This window comes from Tamandua tetradactyla, chromosome 5 (genome assembly GCF_023851605.1).
Source record: "Tamandua tetradactyla isolate mTamTet1 chromosome 5, mTamTet1.pri, whole genome shotgun sequence".
NCBI lineage: Eukaryota > Metazoa > Chordata > Mammalia > Pilosa > Myrmecophagidae > Tamandua > Tamandua tetradactyla.
The window spans coordinates 4,404,389-4,417,186 of NC_135331.1; the positions used below are offsets into that span (position 1 = coordinate 4,404,389).

Consider the following 12,798-nt stretch of genomic DNA (forward strand, 5'->3'; position numbering starts at 1 on the left):
TAGCTAAAAGCATCCTAAAAAAGAAGAACAAGGTGGGAAGATTAACACTCCCTGACTTTAAAACTTATTATAAAGCCACAGTGGTCAAAACAGCATGGTACTGGCACGAAGACAGAAGGATGGACCAATGGAATTGAATCAAGTGTGCAGAAATAGAACGCCGTATCTATGGTCAACTGATTTGTGACAAGGCCCCCAAATCCTCTGAACTGGGACAAATAGGCTTTTCAATAATTGGGCATGGAATATCTGGACATCAATAGCCAAGCGAATGAAAGCAGACCCCTATTTTACACCCTACACAAAAATCAACTCAAAGTGGATCAAACACATAAATATAAGAACTAGCACCATAAAGCTTCCAGAAGAAAATGCAGGGAAACATCTCAAGACCTAGTAATAGGAGGTAGCTTCCTAAATTTTACACCCAAAGCACAAGCAACAAAAGAAAAAAATAAATGGGAACTCCTCAAAATCAAATGCTTCTACACCTCCAAAGACTTTGTCAAAAGGTGAAGAGGCAGCCAACTTGAAGGAAAAAAATATTTTGAAATCATGTATCACACAAAGGTTTGATTTCCTGTATACACAAAGAAATCATACAACTCAACAACAAAAGAACAAACAGTCCAATTACAAAATGGGCCAAAGGTATGAACAGGCATTTTTCTGCGGAGCAAATTCTTCTGAGATGGCTCAAAAGGACATGAAGAGATGCTCATTTTCATTGGCTATAAAGGAAATGCAGATCAAGAGTACAATGTGATACCACCTCATACCTATAAGAATAGCTGCTATTAAACGAACAGGAAACTATAAGTGCTGGAGAGGATGTGGAGAAACTGGGACACTTATGCACCACTGGGTGAGAATGTATAATGGTGCAGCCACTATGGAAGACTGTTTGGTAGTTCCTTAGGAAACTAAATATGGAGTTGCCCTATGACCCAGTAATAGCACTACTTGGTACATACCCAGAAGAGATGAAAGCAATGACACAAACAGACATTTGCACACCAATGTTCATAGAAGCATTATTCACAATCGCCAAAAGATGGAAACAAACCAAATGTCCATCAACAGATGAGTGGATCAACAAAATGTGGTATATACATATGACGGAATATTATGCAGAAGTAAGACAAAATGACATCCTGAAGCACATGACAAGATGGATGAGCCTTGAGGACATAATGCTGAGCAAAATTAGCCAGACACTAACCTGTATGAGTCTACTTTTATGATCAGCATAAAGTTATAATCAGAGGCATATAATACAAAACATAGGAAATTTAGAGATACCTAGAAGCTAGAGATGAGTGAACCATTAGCTAATGAGGTTGAACTCCAATGGAAGGGAATAGATAGGCATGAAGGTGATTCTCTAGTAGGTTTAGAAGTAATATTACCATTTGAAGTTGAACAAGATTGAAAGGGGTTGTATAGACCTACGTGTCCCACTGCCCAACACTAGAAATATGCATGAGTTCTTGTAAGAATTACTTCAAAGATAGGATTCTTGTATAAAGAGCATTTAAGTTCAGGGAAAGGGGGAAAACTGCTATTGCATGCTAGGAGCTATGTTCAAAAGGAAAGCACAGCAACAGCAGAGGTAAATAATGGGGTGAGGGATAAGAGTTATGAGGAGGCTTAGATTTCCTATTTGGTGAGGGTGTGTTTATTGGTTTTCTGTCTCTCGGGAACAATGAAATTAACTAAAATTCAGAATGTTAATGGAGTGTGGACTTTGGGCCCTCTACATGATGCCCCATGAATACAGGTGGCTGAAGGATGCACTGACGGAGAAGTAGATTAACGAACGATGGTGTGTACTTATGAATAAAGGTTGTACTCCTACAAAAAGGAACAATGTCATGAGGCATGCAATGATGTGAATGTACATATGGGACATTTGGTGAGACAAGATAAGCCAGTAACAAAAAAACAAGAATGGTATGGTTACCTTTAGAAAATACTTATATGAAAACAGGGGCCTATATTGTAAGCTTTTAGAGCAGACACATTAAGTCCAGAGTGGTCATTATTATTTCTGATTCTGAGAGGCTGTTTTATATTTACAACCTGATATTTAGAGATAAGAATGAAGCTAAACAGGTTGGGGTCAAAGTAATTCAGAACATAGGGGTAAGGAAGACACTGTCTATATTTTAGAACCACACATCCTCTTTGAGACCAATGGAAGAAAGGTTTATTTGATCCGTAACCGAAATTTTCTGTACTGCATAATCTAACTCAACCTATCTGTATAGCTCATTTGAACAGCTGAAACACAGGAAGCACAGAATAAGAAAGAGGTTCTTTAATCCTCTTTATTTATAGATTATTGTAATGCCTGGAAACATACTAGAGTATATTAAGCAGATAATCAAAAAGTATTGGCAAAGTCCCCTGAGGAAGGGGAGAAAGACTATGGAACTATTAAACCTTACCATCAGGGAATCCCCTGATACTGTGTCAAACTTTAGGGACATCCAAATCAATAGGTCATGCCCTTGATCATGAGGCTTACTCTTGTGAAGCTTATGGAGGTAGCAGAGAAGCTTAGAGTACCTATAGGCATGCCTAAGAGTTATTTCTGGAGGACCTCTTTTGTTGCTCAGATGTGGCCTCAGTCTCTCTAAGCCCAATGACTCTGCAAGTGAAATCATTGCCTTCTCCTCTATGTAGGACATGACATCCAGGGGTGAAAGTCTCCCTGGCAACATGGGAGAGGATTCCCAGGGATGAATTCAGACCTGGAACTGTGGGATCAACAATTCCATCCTGATCAAAAGGGGGAAAAGTGTAATTAATAAAGTATCTGTGGCAGAGAGAGCTCACACAGAGTCAAGAGGCTACTCTGGACGTTGCTCTTAGGCAAGCTTTAGGTAGACCTTGCTACCTATCATAACCTGCCAATCCCCAATCAGGACCATTCCAGCCAATCCTAAAGAACACCTAGGGCAACATGTAAGATTCCACAAGGGTTCCATGCACTAGAGTAACTTTCCAGAAACCTACAACCTCCACAAGGGTCCCTGGTCCAGATAAGTCCTGAAACCTAGCCCAGACTCTCCAGAACATCAGCTAGTTCCATCTCCCTATCCTATATTAGTGACAGACCCTTTCAATAGCAAAAAGTTAGAATTGCCATAGCCCAAAGAGAGGTATGGAAAGATCAAAGGTGATGGTGGAATTATACATAGAAGATAGGACTTAAAAATGAATATGAATGCTGAATCATTAAATTGATATCTCTTTTAATCTCCAGTATTTTAGAGTAGCTAGAAGGAAGAACTTAGAGTTGTGAAATTGCAACCCATGTCAAAGTCTAACAACTAATTGTGGTGTTGTGCTTGGAAATTTATAGCTTTTCTATATATATATATATATGCCATTGTTCACAAAAAAAGAAGGAAAAAAAAGTTGATTGTGATAATAAAAAAGTATTTAAGCCAGCTGGACTCCTATATTCCGGAGCAGCTAGAAGGAAAAATATGAGAAGATTGTATGGTAGCTCATGACGACCTCTGAGATCTATCCTGTAACCACTTTTTGAAGAGTGTTTTGAACACTATTGCTTTTTTATTTCTTTGCTTTGCATATATGTTATACTATACAAGTAAAAAAATATGCTATATATATATATATATATATATATATATATATATATATTTGAAGGCGGTGATAAATCCAATAAACAGGGTAAGCAGAGCGCTGCTATACAACAGAACTCACTGAGGTGCTGGGAATGTTCAAGAATTTATGCTTTTCAACAGGGTAACAGCTAGCCACAGCCTCACAGTGACAAGCTGGAGCCAATGGCAAAATTTCATGAATTCTGTAAGGTTGTAAACAATCTCCTTGAAATCAGCCACAAGGGGAGTATATATACCATGGGCGCTGGCAAGTGCTACAAGTTGGGGCTTTGCTTTGTTCCCCTGTAGAGAGCCAGTCCTTAGAAACTACATAACACTGCACACGTGGTGGAGTGGTAGGGGAGAGTTCTCTGACCAAGGGCGAGCTGAGCAGAGATGTGACAGACAGCAGGGTCAAGTTCTGAGGCTGGATGGGGAAAGAGCAATCCCAGCAGGCAGGAAAGTGTATGCAAGCCTTCAAGGCAGGCTCCCAGAGTGGCCAGGAAATGGGGTGGCTGGCCCAGAAGGAGCAGGGTGGAAAATGGAGAACATGGGTTAGAGCCCTGGAGAGATTCCATATCACAAAGAACCTGGCTGACCACCAGAAAGAACTTCAGGTTTGCTTGTCTGAGCGAGATGAGAAGGTGCAGGAGAACTCTAAGCAGAGGAGTGGCATAATCTGACTTAATGTTTTAAAAGCATCACTTTTGCTGCTGAGTTGCAGAAAGGGGTGTGTATGGTGAGACTGACTAAAAGACTGTTTCAGTTTTCTTCAAAAGAGCCAAAAACTGGGAGTGGGATCAGGTGTCCAAGAAGGCAAGGAGAGAAACTGTGATACAGCCCTAAAATGGAATACTGCTAATCAAGACCAAGGGCTGAACTACTGATGCATGTAACCACATGGATGTCTGCGTGGACGGAGCCAGGCACAGGAGGATGCCTGGTGTGCAATTAGACGGGTGTGAAATTCTGGAATGGGCAAAACTAAATTGTGAGGATAGAAATCAGGTCAGATCCATTTGGGTTGCTTCTACAGAGGACAGGATGGATTGGATGGCAGGGATATAGGGGCCTTTTTAAAGTGATGGGAATGTTTTGTCTTAATACACAGTTGTCAAAACTAATAAAAGGGGGGCACTTGGAAAATATATATATACATATACTTATAAAAGACTATTGCAAAAGTTGCAAAAGTCCAGAGAGAGAGCAGAGTAGCTCAGACTTGGCTAGTTGACGTCAACTGGGTAAGAAGTGTCCTGTTGTCTGTTTGAGAGGAAAGGGCAACATAAGGCAGTAGATTAGAGGACAGGCAACAAATGCTATCTTAAGAGGGGCTTCGGGGGACTCATCAGAACCGGGGGGGGTATGAGGAAGAGGAGGAGACCGACCTCACCGAGCAAGGCAGAACAGCCTGGAGTGGACCCCAACCCCCCAGCAGCCCCACGCCGGGCCGTGGTTTACACTTGTTTCTTCACTGTTTATATCAACTGGGTTGAGGAGCAGCTCTCTAAACTAGAGTGGAAATTCACAACTCAGGAGGCATTATAACTCCTTGGCGTTGCTTCTTTCTTGGATTTCACACTAGTAACCACAGGAAAAGTGCTGAATTGTGTGTGCGTGCACATGTGTAGGTGTCTAAATACACATCTCTGGAGCGCTGTGGTTATTTCAGAAGGTGTTGTGAATTCTCTGCAAAGACTTGGCTCATATTATGTTGTTGATGAAACATCACAGTAACCAGAACCTCCTGTGGATGGCCCTGGGACAGAAGGCCTTACCTGTCAAAATCTCCTCTCCTACTGAATAATTTGTCATATTTTCCTCAAAGATGGAGAGAATAAAAAGAGGTAAGTGAGAAATAAAGCAGCAAGGCATGTTGTCAAGGAAACAGAATTCTTCCAGAAGTAGTGAGTCTTTTCCAAGTCTCCCTGATCCATGGTGAGTACAAGGCAGGGATCTGAAAAACCCACTCGGCTGCACATCTGAGCCAGACAGTCCCCCGTGTCGGGAGGACGACTCCTTGGCTCTCAGCTTGTAGACACATGTTGGGTCAATTTCCCCTCCATTTATATTCGCTCCGAGTGCTCTGTCTGGTCTGTTCCCTTAATTACTTTTCTCATCCTTGAGAATTATTAGATTTTCCAGTTCTTGCCTCACTCCCTGTGGTCTCAGTGTCAGAAATGTGCAGATATGAACGTCCAAATAAATGCCTGCATTTCTCAAAGTCAGGCAAAGCACCGACGTCTCCAGATAAAGGTGACAAGGGGGTTCCAGACAGGAACGCTTAGCGATGACTGAGCAAAGTGAAGCCAGCGTGGATGGCTACAAATGCGCTGCCACCAGCCAGGCGGATGGGCTTCTGGGTCTAGGACGTACAGCTGGTGGACAACGGCTTTTTGACTCTGTCTCAATGAATTACTGCGTGGTTCCACCTCTAAAATGAAATCAAGCCATGATGTGTCAATCCCTGTCTCCTAAGCATGAACAGAAATCTTCCCGTGTCCGGGCAGAGGCCATTTTTTTTCACTCGACATTTCAGATACTAACCTTGAAGCATTACATGCTATAAAAATGATATACGGCTCCTATACAAGGAAAAGTGGATGGAAATCAAAATGAGGAGGCAGGAAGGGCAGGGGCTGTGCTGCCCCTGGAAGCCCCCTCCTCTACACCAGCCCAACACGAGGTTGTGGCATGAGGGCTGGCAGGAACTGTTAGCAGCACTGAAACTCAGAACTGGCATGTATTGTTCTGCAATGGGTGGGTTAACTCCGTCTCAGGGTGGGGTCCTCACCCTAGCACCACTGACATTTTGGGTGAACTGTCCTTCGTGGCAGAGGCAGATCTGTGCACTGGAGTGAGCTGGCAGCTTCACTATCCCCATCCACGAGCAGCCAGGGACTGGCCCCCGTCACCCAGAGTGTCCACAAACACCTCCGAGTAGCCCCTGGGGGATGGCACTGCCCAGGTCGAAAGCCACTCAGGATCAGAGGGGGAGCTCAGTACAAACTCAACCTCAGAGCCCAATCCCTTCTCCATTAGTTCTTCAGGCAGCCAAGGGGCCCTGCTCAGACTCTCCGAGGAAGTTTCTCATTTTAAGACAAAGCCTGTGTCCTGGGCAAGTCACATGTAACTGCAAAACAAGTCTTTAATGAACTAAATTCTTGCTCCCAATGGCTGCTTTCCTTTCTGCATGATTGCCCTTTCAATATTTGAGAACATTATATATATACATGCATAAGATATGTAATACTTGAGCCATTATGTTGCCTACAGGAAAAGCTAAGACAACGGAAAGTAGGAATTTTCTGGGACACAGAGGTCCGGGAGGGGGAGACGTGGTCCCAGCGCAGACACACAGAAGGTCGGGGACACCGTAACAGACTATGAGGTCAGCGCACTCCAGGAAACCTGACATGTCCATTTGCCACCTGCCTGCCCTTATGTCCTCGTCCTGGAGACCGTTCTGGGATGTGATGAAAGTGCTCATGCTGACATGGATGGCAGCCTGAAATGTCACTCCCTTGGGGGTCTTTGCATTTGGAGGGAACTACTTGGGAAAGTGAGCCCTTCCTCCAGCACCACGGTCCACTGGTAAAAGCTCAATAACCAACTGTCCAGGGCGGGGAGGGGAAATGCTGACGTGTCGAGCCCATGAACATACCTGGAGTAGTCAAGCTAAGATGTGGGGACAGGGAAGCGGAGGCCACGGCGCATCCTGACATTCCCACCACTAGGATGGGGCAGTTGTGGGAGACGTCAAGATCATGGGTAAAGTAACAAGTATAGTCGCCGCCGAGTCATGAGGTATGAGCAGTTATTACCTTCGCTTTTTTCTTTCTTCACACGGGTAGGCTCCAGGAACCAAACCTGGGTCTCCGGCATGACAGGCGAGAATTCTGCCATTGAGCCACCGCTGCACTGCCCTATCTTTGCTTTTAATATGATTAATTGTACATTATATGTCCAATTTGTAATGACAGCTATGTTTAACAGCTGGCTTACAAAACTCCTAAAGATCTCACAATTTGGGCTCTGACAAGCCAATTCAAGCCAGCTCCAGTATGTTACTGCTTTAACCAGCAGCAGTGTATTTAACAAACACCTACAGAAAGCTAAGTATGGGCCAGTATCTGCTCTAAATACTTCAACTCAACTGGCATGGCAACTGCAGCTTTCAAATGGGGGATACTGAGGCACAGGCAGGTAGGGAACATGCTAGCATTCATTCATTAAGTGGTGGAGCCAAGAGTTACAGAGACTGTCAAAGATGGGAGTTCCTGGGAACCCTGGACATCTCCAGTGATTCCAGGGCCCCTCTAGCTGCCCATCCCAGCTCTCGAGCAAGCATCTATCTCCTTTTTCACTCTGCACCCAGATGCTATTTGCATATCCATGCCCCACCAGCAGATCCAAGTGTATGCTGAGCTCACACTCTGCACAAGGCTCATGCCAGATAAAGAGGGAAAATCCACCCATGCACCAGGCAAAGTGGTCACTGTCTTCAAGAGGCTATAAACATGAAACTCGGGCCACAGGGAGCTGTCTTTTGGGCCAAGAAGAGGCCCGCCAAGGAGGAGGGAGTGGGGGCTGACCCATTCGCCATCTGAGACCAAACCACCAACGCCAAGCTCATGGCTCAAAGCACTCCTGGGGGAGAGGGGAGGCAGGATTGGGGGTGGTGAATTTTGGGGTGGAGCTTGTGCTGTGCCCCAGGAGCCTTCGGCTGCTCTCCCAGTCTTGGTTTCCTCATCTGCTCTGCGGGAGAAACAAGTGCTTTGGGCAGTGGCAGGTCTGGAAGATTTGAAGGGATGATGATGGAGAAGTACCCCGCAGGGGCCCGGCAGGGGTGAGCGCGACCTGGTCCCTGCCCTGAACGCAGGAGTGTGGCCAGGTGGGGCGTGGCTTACATCCTCACCCCCTTACATCTGCATGGCTGCCAACAAGTTTCCGAACCTTTCCTGCTTTGTTTCTACATCTAATAAAACTCATTAAGGTTAAGAGGATTAAATGGGCCACAGTGGCTGGGTGTCCAAGCTGTGGCTGATACCTCCAGAGCCCTGAAAGGGGTTTTCTGTTGCTGTCCTGAATGATGCTGACCAGCAGCTCTTCTTAGTACATCAATGATACATTTAAGCATCTGAACGATGCCATAATATAAGCAGAATTGACCATATAGAAGCTTGTATTCTATTAGCAATGCACGTATTCCTTCATCCAGTGGACATTTATTGAATGCCTGCTGTTTGTCAGGGACAGTGCTAGGGCCTGGGGACACACTGACAAACTAGACACGGTAGTCCCGCCCTCCCGGAGCTGACAGGGAGAATCTGGTCACAAACCTTTCCAAACAGCTGAATTCTCCTTGATGAATTATGGGCTGAAAGATTAGGCACAAGAGCGAGTTGTTCTTGCCCAAACCACTGGTGTTGAGCATGCCAAATAGTCTAGCGGTTCACTCCCAGGGATGTTACATGCTCCCCCTCGTGCCAGCCTGCTGCCAGCAGGAATGGGGCTCTGGAAGCCATTCCAGCCCCACGGCTGGATCTCGATTGGGATGCTGTATCTGTATGCTGAATGCTAATAAAAGGGGGTCCCCAAGAATCAGTCTGATGAGGCCCTCAAAGAGGAGATACCAGGACAGAGGCTGACACCACTAACTCAGTTCACAGGCAGTAGGAGAGGACACTGGCCAGCCTCCCCAGCTCCCCCTGACATGAAGTGGAGGAAACGTCTGGTATAAAGCTTCTTCACTATTTCACATTTCTGGTACAACATGAGGTGCTTACTGTAGTTCATTTTACTCAAGATACATAGAGGTGCTAGATTTGGCGGGGAGAGTCCAAACAATTATCCCAGAAGCCACAGAGAGCAACTGGAAGGGGCTCTGCCACCCACGGATTCTAGGACTTTGAAAGGTTAAAAAAAATAAATGCAAAGTTCCCGTTGACTTTTTTCCACACAGGACTTTTACCAGCAGAATTTCATCATTGGAAGCATGATTTTTATGAGTGCAGCACGGTTCTAATTATTTTTTTCTCACAGCATCCTCGTGCAATGGGTGCTACTCTGTCATTATCATCATTTCTATGGAATATAGAAAGGGAGACAAAGGCACAGAGGGGTAAGAAACTTGCTTAAATTCCCACTGCAAGTAAGGAGCACAGCCGAGATAGGGGTCAGAGAATCGGGTCTATGCATTTATTCAGGGGCCGGCGAGTATTGTCGGTAAAGGGCCAGAGAGCAACTCTCTCAGGCTCTGTGGCCCTCACGGCCGCTGTCTAGCTATTGGAACTCCACCTGAGGCACGAAAACAGGCACAAGCAAGGCGTAAACAAATGAGCGTGGCTGCGTTTCAATGAAACCTTATTTCTGGAATACAAAAATGTATTTCAAGTAATTTTCACTTGGCAACAAAATATTATTCTTCATTCAATTTTCTTCCCAACTTTTAAAAGCTTAAAAACCACTTTTGGCTTTCAGGCTGTATGAACACAGGTGGAGGGCTGGGTTTGGCTAGTCCCTACTCTCGGCCATGAGGCTGAACCCCGACATTCAGGTACAGGATGCCTTGGGACTCGGGACTTTTACTTGCACAAAACTGTCACTGGCCAGTCTTTACAAGATCTGTCGCTTCTTAATATTTTACTATGAATATTCACAAACACCCATGCAAGCAGAGGGGACAGGGCAAAAATCGCCCCCAAAATATCCACCCCACCCCACCCCCAGCCTCAATGTCACCATAGTGAAATCCCTCAAGACTGAAAACTTAGGGGTGTGGGGTAGACAACGTTAAATGAAGAGGGGCATCTGAGTGCTACTGAGCCCCACATGCTATACACAGGATTTAGGAGACTACTCTTTCCTTACATCTGTAACTTAGGGACTTGTGTTGCATCTGGGGTGTTGAAGGTCAGGACGTGGTTTCACAGCCCTCAGGTGAGCTATAAGATGGTTCTGGAGCCATCCTGAAAGGACAAAGGAGGCCAATGCCAACAGGTTGAGTCAGAAGTCAGATGGGCGGGAAGTGAACACTCTCCTGCCCCCATGGGGTTGAAAGGAGAGCCACGGGCAAAAGGCTGAAAACAAAATTTCTGCGGGATCCCTTGGCCAGCACATGGGAGTGGAGCTGGTCCTCAGAAGGACGTCCCCCAGCTCTGATTCCTTTGCTCGGCCTCCCTGGCCAGCACAAGGAAAAAGAGACTTAAGTGAGGCTTTGCTAGCTTGCCACCACAATTTATTCTCTTTAAGAACCATAAGCGCTTAGAGATTGCAAAAACCCAAACCATCAGTGTTTCTCAACAGCTAACAGCCAAATTCGGGCGGGAGGGCGGTCCCAATCATCCCAATGGAGAACTCATTAAGCGTCCATCTGCCCGTGGTGCAGAGAGAGGGCCTGGAGAAATGGTGCCTGACCTACTTTTCTCCAACATGGATGCTCTACCTGCTTTTGCTTTGGCAGACTCTGAAAACTACAACAATTTTGCAAATAACTACTTAGGAACCCCGAAACTTTTGTTTGCAAGACTGAGAAGCTGGAAGACCTGATAAGATAAGGCCTCAGTCTTGGGACGCTATTATTTTCTTCTCTGGATACAGGTAGATGTGTTGGTAGGACATACAGCCACATCACAGTTTCTGCCATCCATGACCTAGGAGTAACAGCCAGGCTCAGAGGACCTTCTCACTGCCACTTGGCACAGTGTGGTAAATACCCCAATTCTTTCCCCATTTGTCATCTCTGAGCTCAGCCAGACTGATAGGATGAGGTAGAAGCGACACTGCCAGTTCTGAGCCTCAGCCTGCTTTCATTTGCTCTTCTGTACTGCTACTGCCGTGAGACGGGCATGCCCGAGCTAGTCTCTGGCCCAGGAAGACGGCAGGGGATGCCTGGTGCAGGCTGCACATGCCAGACTGATGGCGGAATCAGCCCAGCCGAGGTTAGCAGCCAGGCTAGGAGAACCCCTCTGCCAAACTTCACAGTAGAGAGAAATAATAAATGATTGTTGCCTTAGACCACTGAGTTTCTGGGATGGTTTGTTACACAGCAGTAGCTAACTGATACACCAGATACCTTTAAATTAGACTTAAGAAAACCACACAAAGGAAGTTAATTTTGCTGAAGTAAATGATTGTGGTACACTCTAAAGCAGAGTGAAAGTGGTGCTTTGTTTTATGTACAGGTTGGGATTACCAATCTGTATGTGGATAATTGAGACTTTCTTATAGACTGTGGGAAGTATAAAATTCCATACTTAGGGAATATGCCTAGAAAATGTAAATATCCAATGTTTCTCAACTCTTGCTGCACACTATATTCAGTTGAAGACCAGACACCCAGGCCCTACTCCCAGAGAAAAGGAATTAACCATTCTAGGGTGAAGTCTAAGTGTTTATTTATTTTTTACACAGCTTCTTAAGTGGTTGTATTATATAGCCAACACTGGGAAACACTGGGCCACATGATGTGAAGATCTAAAGAGCTACAGCATGAGAGACTTTGGCAGGTTCCATGTTTTTTTTTCTGTAAATCTAAATGTAGTTGATAGCTGTTCTAGTTTGCTAGCTGCCAGAATGCAATATACCAGAAATGGAATGGCTTTCAAAAAGGGGAATTTAATAAGTTGTTAGTTTATACTTCTAAGGCTGAGAAAATGTCCCAATTAAAACAAGTCTATAGAAATGTCCAATCAAAGACATCCAGAGAAAGATACCTTGGTTCAAGAAGAGCGATGAAGTTCACGGTTTCTCTCTCAAGTTAGAAGGTACATTGTGAACATGGTCAGGGTTTCTCTCTCGAGTGGAAAGGCACATGACGAACATCATCAGGGCTTCTCTCTCAGCTGGAAGGGCATATGGCAAGCACGGCATCATTTGCTAACTTCTTCTCCTGGCTTCCTGTTTCATGAAGCTCCCCAGGAGACATTTTCCTTCTGTATCTACAAAGGTTGCTGGCTGGTGAACTCTGCTTCTTGTGGCTAGGTCATTTCTCCCAAAATGTTTCCTCTTTTATAGGACTTCAGAAACTTATCAAGACCCACCCAAATGGGTGGAGACATGCCTCTATCTAATCCAGCTTAACAACCACTCGATTAAGTTACATCTACAGGGAGATGATCTGATTGCAGTTTCAAACAGACAATACTGAATAGGGATT

The 12,798-nt window shown here is 45.1% G+C and overlaps 1 protein-coding gene and 1 long non-coding RNA gene across 5 annotated transcripts in view; one reads left to right on the forward strand and one right to left on the reverse strand.

The window, feature by feature from the left end:
- Window positions 1–12,798, reverse strand: part of TMEM132C (transmembrane protein 132C) — a 404,239-nt gene that overhangs the window by 200,877 nt on the left and 190,564 nt on the right. The window lies entirely within an intron of this gene.
- The window catches only part of LOC143683487 (uncharacterized), a 38,665-nt gene that overhangs the window by 7,932 nt on the left and 17,935 nt on the right, over window positions 1–12,798 (forward strand). The window contains exon 4 of one of the 4 annotated variants that reach the window (XR_013175459.1): window positions 12,054–12,149. The exons of the other annotated variants lie outside the window; for them this stretch is intronic. This is a non-coding gene — a long non-coding RNA (uncharacterized LOC143683487). Of the gene's footprint in view, window positions 1–12,053; window positions 12,150–12,798 lie in introns of those variants that run through there. 4 annotated transcript variants of the gene reach the window in all.